The 14,439-nt window shown below is 39.2% G+C and overlaps 1 protein-coding gene across 1 annotated transcript in view; it reads left to right on the forward strand.

Moving 5' to 3' along the window:
• The first annotated feature begins 963 nt into the window (after positions 1–963).
• LOC146328374 (rho guanine nucleotide exchange factor TIAM1-like) overlaps positions 964–14,439 on the forward strand; it is a 59,672-nt gene continuing 46,196 nt past the window's right edge. The window contains exon 1 of the mRNA XM_084717382.1: positions 964–1,094. The gene's annotated coding sequence lies outside the window, so the exon portion shown is untranslated. The remainder of the gene's footprint in view (positions 1,095–14,439) is intronic.

A 14,439-nucleotide genomic window follows, 5' to 3' on the forward strand; every position in this document is an offset into this window, starting at 1 on the left:
TTAATGAAAAAGCATCCGAACATACATGAGATGGGATGCACAGACAGAACGCTCCAATGAGCATTTCAATAAAACATTAGGTAAAAAAACAAATAAAATGTTATTTCTTTCTCTTTCTACTACTGAGTTTTACTGACAAACGAACACAGGCAAAATCATTAATCAGCTTATTCTGTAAAAATGTTGTAAAAGGTACATTAATTCAATGTTTCAATGGCTTTCTTGATCGAGTTAAAGGTTCAGTTTGGAGGATTTATGAGGATCTATTGTCAGAATAGGGCAGAAATTGAATTTGATACCCATACATTTGTTTTCATTTGTGCACAATCACCTGAAAAGAAGAAATGTTGTGTTTTGTTTTGTTGGGGAACGTGTCTTCTTCCACAGAGGCAGCCATGTTGAATCGACTTGTATCTACAGAAGCCTTGGAAGTGAAGGTTGAGGCAAAGTGTTTGCAATCTCCCAGTTCACTGCCAGTAAATCCAACACACTGGTCTTTTAACATATGGTTTGACTTAAATTTAAAAAATAAATAAATAAATAAAAGAAGGTTTATGATTAGAAAATTCAGATGTATGGATGTGTGATTTTGCAGGTAATCTATAGTATTGATTTGTTGTGAAGGCAGAGTTTGTAAGGAAGCCAAACAATACATTTTAATAGAAAAGTGAAAATTCAGAATTAATATATTGAGAAATAAATGTACAGACGTCTTGCCAAAAAGTACAAGAGTGGAGACAAGACCAAAATAAATTATGAGTGTGTGTGTGTGTTTTTTTTAAACCAACTACTGTGCATTTTCACACAGCCACTGAATGCCAATTGGAGGTGAGCTGCAGCTGATTGGCTCTGAGGATAAATAAGTGACATTCTCGTGATCCACTTGCACGCCGTCTCCAAGGAAGGTGGGCCCCGCCCCTCTCAGCGGTGTGGAAACAACACGCATGGTCTGTGGACAGGCAGCAGGCAGCAGGCAGGCAGACCTTGGAGAGGCAGCAGGAGTGAGAGACGCGGATGGACGATACCGGCGAGTGAAACATGAAGATTTCAATGTCAGGACGGACGCAGAAAGACACCGACGGTGGCGGTGACAGGTATGTAAGGAGGCCGGGGAGCACGCTGTCCTTACCATGATATATACGGTGTCCGAACATGCTTCCGCGTGGTCCTAGCGCCGTGTGCATGCATGACCGCGTCACTCAATCATACAAGTTTATCAGAGGTGACGGACGCCGCTGCCGCACTGAGGCGGTCGGTGCGGTCCAGTGGACGGGGCCCTCAGACAGGCTGCGTTTCTGCACAAGGAGGGTCGAGTCATCCAGTCAGACATCAGTGACGATGTGTGGGTAAAAAACAGCCGCGCAACCCGAATGACGGTGGACATGGAGCAGGGTTAATGTGCATGTCCTCACATTTCGATTCCCCATCCCTGTGCGTGAAGGCGCATCCCGCTCATCAGCTGCAGGCTACTGACAAATGTCGCTTTCCCTCAGCGGAAGGATGCTGGTCTGACAGGACATGCAGAAAAACAAGTGCGGTGACCTGTCCGCTGTAATACCTGGGAGGTGTTTCTGTGGTCATGCATACTGTTTGGGAAAGGAGAAGCCTCGGTGTGGCCTCAGTCAGTGCGGTGAATTGTTGCATGAAGCAGTCATTTAATCGGACTCTGTTGTAGTCCAGATGATACAGCGCTGTTGTTGCTGTATTTACACGTTACTTTAGTAAACAGATCATGTGCAGGTGACTCAACTGAAAGGCGATAGCTCGTTTGTGCAGCTGCTTTACTTCAATGACCTTATGGTGTCAAGTTTGTTGCAGCGTCACTGCTCGGAGTGGTGTCCTCCTGTCCTATTAGCCTACTGCGTGGCTGTGAAATCATCCTATACTGCTCAGTGCACAGGTGACTATGAGCTGATGAGAATGCATAGAGGACAGGCATTACACGACATGACTCCACACAAATTCTAAGAGTCATTTTCAGCTGTTCTAGTCTCATAAATGTGTCATTTATAACACACCAAAAGTCTGATGTGATCTGAGTATGGGAAATTATTGGAATAAATTAAATCACTGATGCCACAAAAGCCCATTGCAGCAGATGTTAAAAATAGGGATGCATGATGTGGATTATTTTACAATACCAATAACTGATAACTACCTGCATGTCATGGCTGATAGTTTGGGCTGCAAAATTAACGGCGATATTATCAAAATCACAATATGGCCAAGTGCAATATTCAATTGTAGAACCAAAACCAAATTGCAGTTTTTTGAAAAAAGGGAAAATGTGTGAGAAAACAGCATTATAATGAGGTACTGTAGTGCTGCATTGGTGCCCTGGCCTGAAATTCCTGTTCTCCAGATGGTAGAAAACATGCTTGTTTGGTACAGACTCTAACAAATGTCGGATCATCATGATTTGTATATCTTTTATCAGTAAAAAATGAAAATTGTGATGCCAAAATGATCATTTCCACTTATCATGTCTCATATCACAATTGCAAATTGCCAAAATAATTGCAATATGACTTTTTTTAACCATTCCTGCAGTCCTACTGGTAAGATAACAGATAATTTTACATTTTTGTCATTTAAAAAGTTCATATAACCTGTAGTTTATGCACACCTGAGAGTGAGAAAGGCTAAGATGTAGTGAAAAAAGACAAATGATTTCATATTCCTCAGCCCTGATGGAACCAAATCTAACTTACATCCATATTACAACAAACACAAAAAACAGTTCTGACTCTTAATGTTTGCCAAATGTTCATTTAGTTTTTCCAATTAAAAAAACTTACGCTTCCATAGAGCATTTTTTCTAAGAATTCAAATTAAATGCATTGACATAACCTGTCAAACTGGATGTTTTTATAGCCAATATTTATCAGCTAATATACATAAACACCAGTATAGATAAGACAGCTGTGATAGGCCAGTATCAGACGATGATTTATCAGCCTTGATATTCATCATGCATCCCTGTTATAAAACTGATTTATGCATGTCTTCTTGTCTGATGTCTGCACAAAGGGTTCAGTGCTGTCCAAAATCAAGCAGAAACATTACACATTACACACATTTACCTTACATAAGACATGTTGTAGATACAGTTCAGTGAATGTGCAAAAGGAAATTAAAGAGGAAATTAACCCTTAGATCCATAAGTGGGTCACAGTGACCCTGTGGGCTTCTCTTCTTGCAGTATCTTTGCAATGAAAACAAGTTTTACTGAAAAGCTAACATGTTTAAGTTTGTCATTGCTAACATTTATGTGGATTCGTGTCAATTTGGCAAACAAATAATTTGAAAGTAATATAAAAGTGCTATTTTGAGTGGTATTTAAATAATTTGGTTCTAATTTTTGTTTTAAATGTTCCCTTACATACTAATAGATACTAATATAGTGATGTTGATTTAAAGCTACTGTAAGGAACTTTGATATTTTGTTGATTTTACTTACTATTTTATGCTGTGCATACTTTTGGGTTAAATACCTGGAATAGTTGGTCTGTAGGAGGTTGAAACTTATCTTAAGGTATAACATGATATTGTAATGTTTTTATTCACTCATTGTTCTTTCATTTCTACACTAATATGTAAAGCTGACAATAAGATTTTTAATATTGGACAGCAGACATGTATTTGCTGTCACTGTTTTCTTTTGTGTTGCCAAGAGAAATTTTCAACAAATCAGTCTCACTAAGGTGCAGTGTTTTTTTTTTTCTCAGTAGACAGTTTGTATTTAGGATGAGTCCTGTATGAAGTGACTGGTCTATCTGTTGAGGGGATTTGGAGATCAGGGTAAAGATAATATCTTAACAGTGACAACATAGAACAATTAACAGCTCGAGGAAATTTTCAGGGATAGAAGATAAAGTAACATTTGGACCTGCTGGCTCCTTTGAGGTGGCTGTGAGAAGTTTGTAATTAACTTATTCACAGGGAGCATCTTGAATTCATGTCAGTAATTATGGTTTCTAGCAGTTAAGACTTGAGGAGTTTTCACATAAGGAAAAGTGTTGCAACACTCATAGAAATCTCTTGGACCACTCCTGCAGCCTAATTCATCTCACTGCCTGTTCATATGCTGACTCTGTTCCAGTCATATAATTTGGCAAATTTCTAAATGCTTCTGTCGCCTACACTGCCATCTTACTCAAAGCTCCTGAAGTAGGCCCGATGATACAGACAAAATTCCATAATATCCAACAGTCATCAGAGATGTATAATGATTGTTACAGATGCCTCGTCTCTCTGCATGAATGGTATAATTCTACTCTTTAGCTGTGATGACATTCATGAGTTGTAAAATCTTGTCACTTAACAGCTGTGCTGTGTTTTGATATCTGATAAGTCTTAAAACTCACGGATTTATTACTGAAACTGTATTTTAACAAGTTCTTATCAGTATCTAAGGTTTTTGCAGTTAAAAAATGTCTCTACCACAAGACGCCTGCTTTCAGAATGAAAGGACTAGAGGGTATTTAAATGTTAATAATTCACTTAAATTGAGTTGACCTACCTTCTTATAATGAAACTTGTAAACAACATTAAGTAACGTAGGAAGTAGAGATAAAACAGACCTGTTTTCAACTTCTCTTGGCTCATAATAAAAGTTCACGTAATAAGCATTAACCACTCCCCTCCCCCTGCTTTGGAGTTTGGTTTGTTAAATTGGGGACCGGCTGTTTCAGTGAATACAGAGCACTGCTTTACCTGTCAGAGGCAATGATCAACCTGTGGTAGGTGTGCTCCACAGCAATTACAGAACCTAGAACCTATGCGTGACCCAATCAGCAGCCTGAATACTTTGCCTGTGGTGAACCATGAGAAGAAACCAGCCATGCTGTGGATCATCCAGCAGAATGGCTCTAGTGTTTGCTGATGTGTCCTCAGGGTGGTAACCTGAGCCCACCTGTGTGACATGCCTGCGCAGAGACCTCACCCTCAGTCTGTCAGTCTGTTTGTCAGTCTGTCTTTGTGTTGTCGAGTTGTAACTAGTTTTGCTCCCCCTCTGGCTGGTGTCCACACTCTTTAACTCCGTCTCAAAGATCTCAAATGTTAGACCAACTTGAGACAGAGTAGCGACTGGCCACACATGAAAGAATGTCTACACATTCATATGGTGATTTGTTGGCTTTTTGTACAATCCAAGACTTTGTTCCTCATGCGTGTACAGCGATGTACTACCAAACACAGTTGATTTCTTGAAATGCGCATAATTTAACCCTCACAAGTGGTCTTTGTGAATTATTCATCTCCGTCCCACTTGCACATAACTCCTCATTCCTTTGCAAAGTGGTGCAAAGTAAATACTGAAGACAGTCTAGTGTTTTCCTTAATGCCAAATGAATAACATAGTGAGCCTAGTGTGATAACACTGACACAGACCATTCATTCCAACACAAACTCACTGCGATCTACTGTATTACTAAGCAGTGGTTTTGAATTTTTTTTTAATCTGTGGTTTTATTCTTAATTTCATGACAAGAAACACGAGGTCTGATTTATGAAAGAAACTGGACTGTTATATCTGTGTCAAATCACTTGCAGCCCAGTTAGGGATGCATTTAATCTGCAATTTGTGAAAATCACACTATGGCCAACTGCAGTTTTCAAATCAGGAGGTACAATACTGTATTTTTTTAAAGGCAAAATATCAGGTAGTATACCAATACCATGTCAAAATACCATTTTCAACTAAGCATTGCTGTGCTTAGTTGAGAGATGTCCTGGCCTACACATCCTATTTTACTAGCTCAAGAAAAAAAAGTTTGGCACAAATCCCTGCAAAAAATCACACCATAATCATTTTAATATCTCTAATATTGCAAATCATATCGCAATTGCAAACCAGTCAAAAATAATCGCACTTGGATATTTCTTCCAAAATTATTCAATCCTAACCCATGTGTTTAAAAAAAAACTGTAAATAAGATTCAGGAGGGGTGTTGTGGAAATATTAAGTACACAACCACGAAGCTGGAAATCTTTCCTACTAGGAAACTGTGTCATTCTGCTAAGTGGCAGTGAGAGTACAGAGCTGATCTAAAGCCTGAGCAGCATGCACACAAATCTCTAGATGTGGTAGGAAAATACTATCTTAATGGCCATTATTCCGCCTGTCAGGTTTTAATAATGAACTGACCACATTTGTTGTATACTTACTACAGTTTACTTAATGCACACTGCTCACAAAGTTGTTTAAATCTTTAAATAGACTCTGGGCTTCAGTGGTGTTTGAGTATTTTTGAATAGAAGCTCTGTTCAGTGAAGGGAAAATCAAGGCTTCATTTTTTAAATTAAATTACAGAAATATTAACCTCCAAAATATTTGACCTAATTAATGGATTGGTTAATTTCCCCCAAAAAATGATCAACAACAATACTGATAACAGATCAATCATGTGTCAAAATGTTTGTTAAAATGTGAGTACTTGCCAGTTTGAAGATGCCATCTTGGGCTGTATGAAATTATGGAGTGAATTTTCACAGTATGAAATAGTATGAAAATGTAATAGCATGGTTACCAAAATTATCATGTTGTTATCATTATTATTATTATTATTGAGGTATTGTTAAAATGTGCTGAAAACTTTCAAAAAGTACTGATACAGACTGAGATCCTTTGCCAAAAAAAGTGACCCACCTTGCTGCTGTGCCTGCATCCAGGAGACGGTTATGCTGAACAGTTTTTCAAAGCAAGAAAATCAAAGATGTTTATGACGATAATTAAAATTAGAACCAGTTATACTTCTATATTGCAGTTTATCAAAACTGATTATTGTTTCATTCTAAATTTGTATGCACAAAATAGTGAGGTGAATCCAAAAAGATCTGGAAATTAGTTGTAAATGGGGCTACGTTATTTTTATTCAAAGTTCCTTTTTTAAAACTTTTTATAGAAGAACAATAGAAAACATGTTGTGCGCAACCCAGGATAGCAGGATTCTGCAGCAAGCAATCACAACTGCCCAGAACATCATAAGTACTAACCTAGTGAGGATGAGTGATATTGGTGAAGTGAGGAGCCCAGAGGATGCTGAAAGACAACACCCTCAGCCTGCTCACCCTACAGCTCTCTGCCAAGAGGTACATAAGTATCTGCTGCCATATCACCAGACTACAGAACAGCTTCCCCTCTCAGGCTGTGAAATTCCTAAATTCATGCCTGGCACTCCATCATGCAAAATGTTTTTATTTTTTAACACTTGCTTATTTACCTGTTTAGTGTATCATTTTTGTCTTTGTGAGTAGCATAAAAGCACCTGAAACTAGCATCTGCTCAGCAAATAATAATAAATTAAACTTGTACCTAAAACATTTATAGGCTGTATTTTACAGGACTGACAGTTCACTTTCCCCCTGTATTAGAGTTGAAAAATGACAACTTGAATTGCTTTTTATGCAGAAGTGTCCTTCTCCCACACAAATCATGTAATGGAGCAGCTACATTGTGTAACACAGTTGATGTTGCAGCTGTGAGTGGTCCTCTCTGTCCAGACTCTCTTGTTGAATGCAGTCTGCACAGGCTGATTGCCAAATTTGTCTTGTGAGAATTATCTGCTCTCTTTCTACACAGAACAACAGATTTCTTATGTCAGAGCAAGCTAGACTTCATGTTGCAGCCATATGCAAGTGATTTTGTCAAATCCTTTTATTTCACAACCTATTAGATAATCACATGAGGAGTTTATTGGATTGTTTTTATTATTATCAGACAGCTTTGTTCCCTTTCCAGTTCAAGTTGATGAATGAAGGACAGCCATACCTTTCTTTCCACCTGTTTACATCCATGTTGTATTGAGTTTCAGACAAGAGCTCAGCCTTCCCTTGTTCCTCCTGACAGGACATCTGTCTCCATTAGAGAGTACTATTGATGTGCTGCTGTATCAGTCTGTCTTCCACCATCTTTGGACAGTTGAAAGGAGGAATCTTATTGTTCTCCACAATCAGCCACACTGCACACCTGAGAGTGTAGTATCATTTTGTTCTGGACCATTTGCTGCTAAGCAGGTGATTGACACAATATCTGAACTAGGCTTGGGTGGCATAAAGATGTTATGGTTTACCCACTTAGTCATTATATCCACATTACTGATCTGGTTTATCAAAAATCTGTTAATATTTTGTAAAAGCAACAATAGTGTCACAATATTGATATCGAAGCAATTGGTTAAAAATATTGTGATATTTGATTATGTCCATAGCGCCTCTCCACAAGAGCATTTGTTTGCAGTAAAAAATATCAGTATTATTCATAGGCCATATCACCTAATCCTACTAGGATTTTCCCAACAGTATAATTTTCCATGCCATCAGAAATGCCTCTTTGTATTAAACTGTTTTCTGTTAAATGATAGACACGCTCGGGAAACATGGCGTCGGGATGATTAAGTTACAGGACTGACTAGTAAAAAAGAAAAATGTCTCTGCTCCCATTTAGGAGTATTTTGGTTTTAGTCCCTATAACAAGTTTAATAACTGGTCAAAGTAGTGTAGTGCAATGAGTGTGTAACTTAGGTTGCGTGAGCGAGACCGAGTGACAGTGAATGTGTGCTGAGCAAAGGAAAAAATGAGCAGCCAAGTTGTTGGGCTGGCAGTAAAGGTGGAAGTGTCGGTTTGAGATTAAAGAATGAAAGGTGCAGCTTCTCAAGACCAAAGCACAGCTCCTGCGTGTGTGTTGTTTCCCAGCTGCAGGAATAGCATTGATAATTGGACAATCGGCTCCGTCTACGTCGAGGGAGAACTATCTGCAGTGGAGTATTGTCAAGTTGAGCTGTTTTACATGAATACTGCCACAATACCGTATACCCCGGTCAGAAACATGTGACCAAATAGACATGCATTTTAAAAAAAAACTTAGATATTCTCCTCCTGTATTACTAATTGCAGAGGACTGGAAGTTGTTACGTATTCCAGCGTTTGACAAAGTGATGTCATATGTGATGAATTCATGATGTGCTGCTGACAGTCAGCAGAATTTGGAAAAGCACCTAGGTGGCTTGCCAAGATATGATCCCAGATGCTTTCCAGAGGACAGCCCCTCCAGCAGTGCTACACTGAAGAGTGACTCTGATGCACTCTGATGTGAGGAAGGTTGTGTTGCATCCCGCTAACCTTAAAAAACTAGGACTTACACTTTAAATTAAAGCTTGTAGCAGATGACCACTACAGAAGTGTTTTGTATGATTCTCAGCTCGTCTCCCAAACATAATGAAGGTGTGGGGGTTCTCATGAATTATTACAAACCTAAATGAAAATTCTCATCAAAATCAAAATGAATAAAGCCCCACGCTGCAGCTTGCACCTTAGGAACAAGCAAACAAGTGCTGCCCACAAATTAAGTCGACTCGTCTGTGCCGTCGAGTATTGACTGGAGCTTCAAAGCCTCCTTTGAGGTTGTGGTAGCCTCAGAAAAGTGATTTCTGTTCCAGTTACAGTGGGCTCCTATTCCAGAGTGATAGGCCTCTGTGTGTGTGTGTGTGTGTGTGTGAATTCAGAATAGTGGATGGTATTCAGTAGCACTCCGGTACTTTCTCTCCACAATGGTCATGGGGTTTGGAAAGACATGACAGATGAGCATTAAAAGGCCTCATCAAAGCACTGTTCCTCCTCCTGTTTCTGAGCTGTGAGCGTGAACGTATGACCGGCTGTCAGAAATGCACATGGTGATGATCATCAGCTTCACGTGGCTGATAGAACCTTGTGGTTTGGGATGAATAATAGATACTAAGTGCAATAAACTGCTGAGGCTGTGAGTCACTTTGGGGAGGCTGGAGTTGGGCTAACTTTACCACGCCATCAATCATAAACAGGGACTTCTCAGGGCCCTTTTTGTCGGCTTGAGGTTGACTCTGGTGTGGGATTTGTTTTTGAAGTGGCATATGACGATAATTAGTTATCCTGGGTGTTTGAACCTCTCTCAGTGAGGACTTATGTGGTGGTATGCAGATGAAAACATGTCTAGACATCAAGGTTAAAAATGGGATAAATTCAGAAGAAAAGTTAAAGTTTGCAAGACTTCAAGGTTGCATGAAATACAGCTGTTGTGTTATATTCAGTAACTGTTTACTATTTTAGTGTAAGACAAGTTCTTAACTACATATTGAAATGTATGAAATCAGTGTTAACAATGATTGGTTGAAGGCAAATTATACAACATCCTGGAAATCCCATAGATTCCATCTTAAGTTAATCAAACCAACTAACAGAAAATAAAGAGTTTTTTTCTTTAATTGTCTAAACTGAGGTACACTAGCAGTCAAATGACACAAAACTATGAAATATGGAATTATCATGAATTATGTATTAAGCAGAAATATCAATACCAGGCAAAATGTTTCATATTTTAGATTCCCAAAAAGCAAAAGACTCTTCTTCTCTGCACTTGCAATCAAAGATTTAATAGCACTGTAGTTGTTTTTTGCTCTTTAATATTCTAGATTGTTCAAAGTCACCACCTTTTGCTTTGATGACAGCTTTGCACACTGTGGGTATAGTTTAAACCGTTCCTTTTATAAAAAAAAAAATGAGTGTGTTCAAACTTTTCACTGGTACCGTATGCAGGAAAAAGCCAAACATTTGCAGATTTTAGCTTCTCAAATCAAGGATGTCTGTTTTTTATATATATATATCATGAGCTAAAAGCTGAGTCTTACTTGACCTCCAGGTTCACTGCACTGTCCCTCAGCTCATTGGGTTCATACTGTGCCGCTTCATGAAAGTGTGGAGCAGCACATGTCAATCGTGCCGATTTAATAAATTAGTAAAATAAAATGACGACGATTATACTTTCAGCAGCTTTATTCCTGGATGTCTAGACGTCTTTTGGCCTTTAGTGCTTGCTGAGCCATAGACATTTTCATGCAGTTCACATTTTCTTGGTCAATGTGCTTTGTGTAACTTGCTCAGTATACAGTTGACCCTACCAGCAGCTTGTTAAGTGCTTGATACACTCCAAGCATCTTTTAATAACTCGTATTTGAAAGCTACCTATGCTGTATAGGTTCAGTCCCGACCAATCAATTCCAGCCTTTTCTCTGTGTTCTAAATTATTTCCCTCTCTATACCGGTGTCTTTGATGTCGACTCTTGAGAGGCAACTCACTGCTGGAGACCACTGGATCCTCTGCTAATGATCTCTACCCGAGCTGGGGTTACTGCTTTCATGTCTTGCATAACAGTTGCATTTTTCTCTTTAGATATCAGTTGTACATACTGTTCTCTTTCAGTACAATGGATCATCTGTTTCCTTGGAGGGACATTTGGGGGGGACGTGTTGTTTTGATTGAGGAGACCTCCAAGAAAATAAACACTTGTACCCTTGTGTGAATGGATGTCCGTTTCAGAGTTGCTGTACATTCACAGAACAGCTTCATGCCGAACCAAACGCTGCATACAGCCGACCCCTTGTTTAATACTGAAATTAGCTTCAGCGTGATGTATGCACCATGTGTATTTATAGACCAGTAGCTGTGTGTACAGCTCTCAGAATAAAGTTAGAATCAACAGACACATGCCGTTGAATCTACGTCTTGATGCGTGTGGGCCACACTCTTCCCTTGTATGTTAATTGAGAGTTAAATTGGTGTGAGACAAGGAAGCATTTTGGCTTTGTAGTTCAAAGTTGAATATATCAGTGCCAATGCCAAGCTTTACACACACAACCACAGAGAGACCTTTTTACACACAGCAGCAACACACATGCATTACGCACAAGCTAGAGCCAAGGGCCACACCAGCCTCCATACATAAACAAAGCTCAGCAAGTCACGCTGCAGTATGAACTTCCACAAAAAGCATCATGAAAAACAGTTACAGCATCTGGATTAATGTTCACAGCGTCTCTTAAATGTCGCCCAGTATTGCACAATTTAGCACCCAAACCCCTGAGAATAGCCATATCTGCAACATAATCGCGTCAAATTCAACAGGACAAGCTACAGAGTAAACACTAAACCAACACAAATATGGTAAACTTACAGCTTTCCAGTTCAAAGTCACAACTGCAGGTATTTATCCATCATTGGGCTTGAACCGATACTGGCAGGCGCTCGTTAAGAAAGCAGTCAAGCAGAGTAAAATCCACAGAAGTTGACATCAGAAATAAACTCTCTGTTCACTCTACTCTGTTGTCCTCAGGTTGGGGCCGATTTGTGCTGCTTCTCTGACATGGCGTCAGTTAGTTTAGAGCCAGTAAATGTTCAGTAAAAAGCCTGTCACTCTGAAATACTGTACATCAGGGTCTGCAGACGTCCCATTGGTGATATTACCTGGGCCTGTAATAATGCGAGATTTGGTAGTATCGTGTTATTTATGGGCATCAATAAAATAAGGGAAGCAAACGAGAAAATAGATTTTAAAAGATAAAATTATCCTCAAATGAACTATTAAATTTTTTTTGTTGTTTGATTGTTTTTTTGCTGTTTATTGCTTATTTATTTTATTATCTTTATTTTGTTAAGTGTGGAGAATGTGTTTTGTCTTGAGGGTAAGTTGGAAAAGACGCCATGTTATTTCTGCTATGCCCTTTCATTTCTAATTGTTTGGCTTGTGAAAGTCAATAAATATACTTGTTGAAATTAGCCTTTTTAACATCACAGCTACATCATGTTGAATGATGTGTCGTCCTGCAGTCCAGTCAGAATTGCTGTAATAAACCAGTGCATAGTCAATTATTAACTGACCTTTATTTAAAGCTATTCTTGGGAGCCGTGCTGTGATTTGGCATATTAGGTGTAACATATTAAGCTCCAGCGCCTTGAGAAAGTGTTAAACCCTGTTGACTTTTTCCATACTTTGTGATGTTAATGGCTTCACTTCAGAATGGATAATTACAAATACATATGACTGATCCATGCAGTAACCTAAGTGTAGCATACTTAAATATCATTTAAATATATAGAGCAAAAAAAGAGAAAAAAAAAGCAAAACTGAAATGCTCTGCAGCATGCATTTAGCCTCTTTGGAGTGACACCAATCTCCTTTTTAAATGAGACTGTTTCTGTTGAAGATGAAGCACAGCTCATCACCTGTCTGCTGTGAAGCATGGTGGCAGCATCAGCTGTTTTACTGGCAGGACACATGCAAAAATAAAGGAGGGAGGGGAACAGGGGGTGAGTGAATGAGTGAACCTAGACTGTGGGATTACTTTAAAGGTGCAATGTGTAAGATTTGGCCACTTGACAATGTCATACTCCAAACAAATAGGGGGCAGCATATTATCAGACTAACTGCTGCTAACTGTAGCTGCCATTAGCTATTGGATTCGGCAGCCTTCCAGTAAACATGTCCGGAACAGGACTGTTCACATCTTCTTAGACAGATGGAGGCCAGATTGACAACAGGAAATACAGCACAGAGGTAATTTACAGGGGCAGAGGAGCAAGAGGGAGGTTTGGCATTACTCAGCACCCACCTCCCAAGGCCTGAGCAGAGTTGTGGTTATGGTGTGGTCAGCCCTGGTGTGCCAAGAGCCCAACCCAGAAAGGAAACCACTTTGGTGTCGTTGGAGGGCAGACTGGATGCCATGCCTTTTGAGGTACCGAGTAATATTGCAAGACTGGGTGGGCTGATGCTAGGTGGTTAGCATGCTAACTTCAGTAGATATCCCAGTAACGCAATACATAAATATCTGACATGGCATCATATCAACATCTGTTGATGATTTTTGATTTAGAATGTTTTAAACTAAAATTCTTGCATATCGCTCCTTTTAAAATTAATGCTTTGAGGCTTCCTGACTAACTCTAGGCAGCTTGAGCAAAGTTTGACTTAAAAGAAGTCTTAAATTATGTAATAATGTGTTTAAATTAGATATTTTGGTGATTAGTTTTCAGATATTTTTATAAAACATTAAAAACATGATTTTGTTTTAGGATCTTCCAAAAGAAAACTCTCTTCAACAAAAACATTTGAGTTAGAGCAGATTGTTGTAGTTTTGGTGAAGAGTCACATTACGTGGACTTATTGCATATCCTGCCAAATGGATCTCTGTCATTCTTCTGCCTTCAGCTGTTTTTTTTTTTTTTTTTTTTTCGTTCACTCTGGCTGAAGGTGATTGGCAGTGATTGCAGTTGGTTGTGACACCTGGGCAGCATCAGCAGTCTGAAGTGTTGCTGTGGATCTGTAACCGTAGTCTCACCTGCCAAATTGCTCCAGCGGTATTGAATGGCCTGTCAATGTATTGGATGTCCAATTCAATCAGCTCCTAAATTGAGTGCGGATAGCACTGGGTTTAATAGCCTTGTCACGGTGATGAAAAAGCAGAGTATTTTGTTTAGCCGAGCTCCATGCAAGCAATCTACATTTCTTAAATGCCTGTGGTGAAAGAAGACGTGGATTCAGCATTAGCCCACATTTCACTGACGCATTTATAGTGCTGCTGCCTGATCCAGTATTTTCTGGCCAAGGAGGCAAGCAGATAAGATATCGCCTC

The sequence above is a fragment of the Lutjanus erythropterus genome, chromosome 4 (genome assembly GCF_056507025.1).
Source record: "Lutjanus erythropterus isolate fLutEry1 chromosome 4, fLutEry1.hap2, whole genome shotgun sequence".
In the NCBI taxonomy this organism is placed as follows: domain Eukaryota; kingdom Metazoa; phylum Chordata; class Actinopteri; order Lutjaniformes; family Lutjanidae; genus Lutjanus; species Lutjanus erythropterus.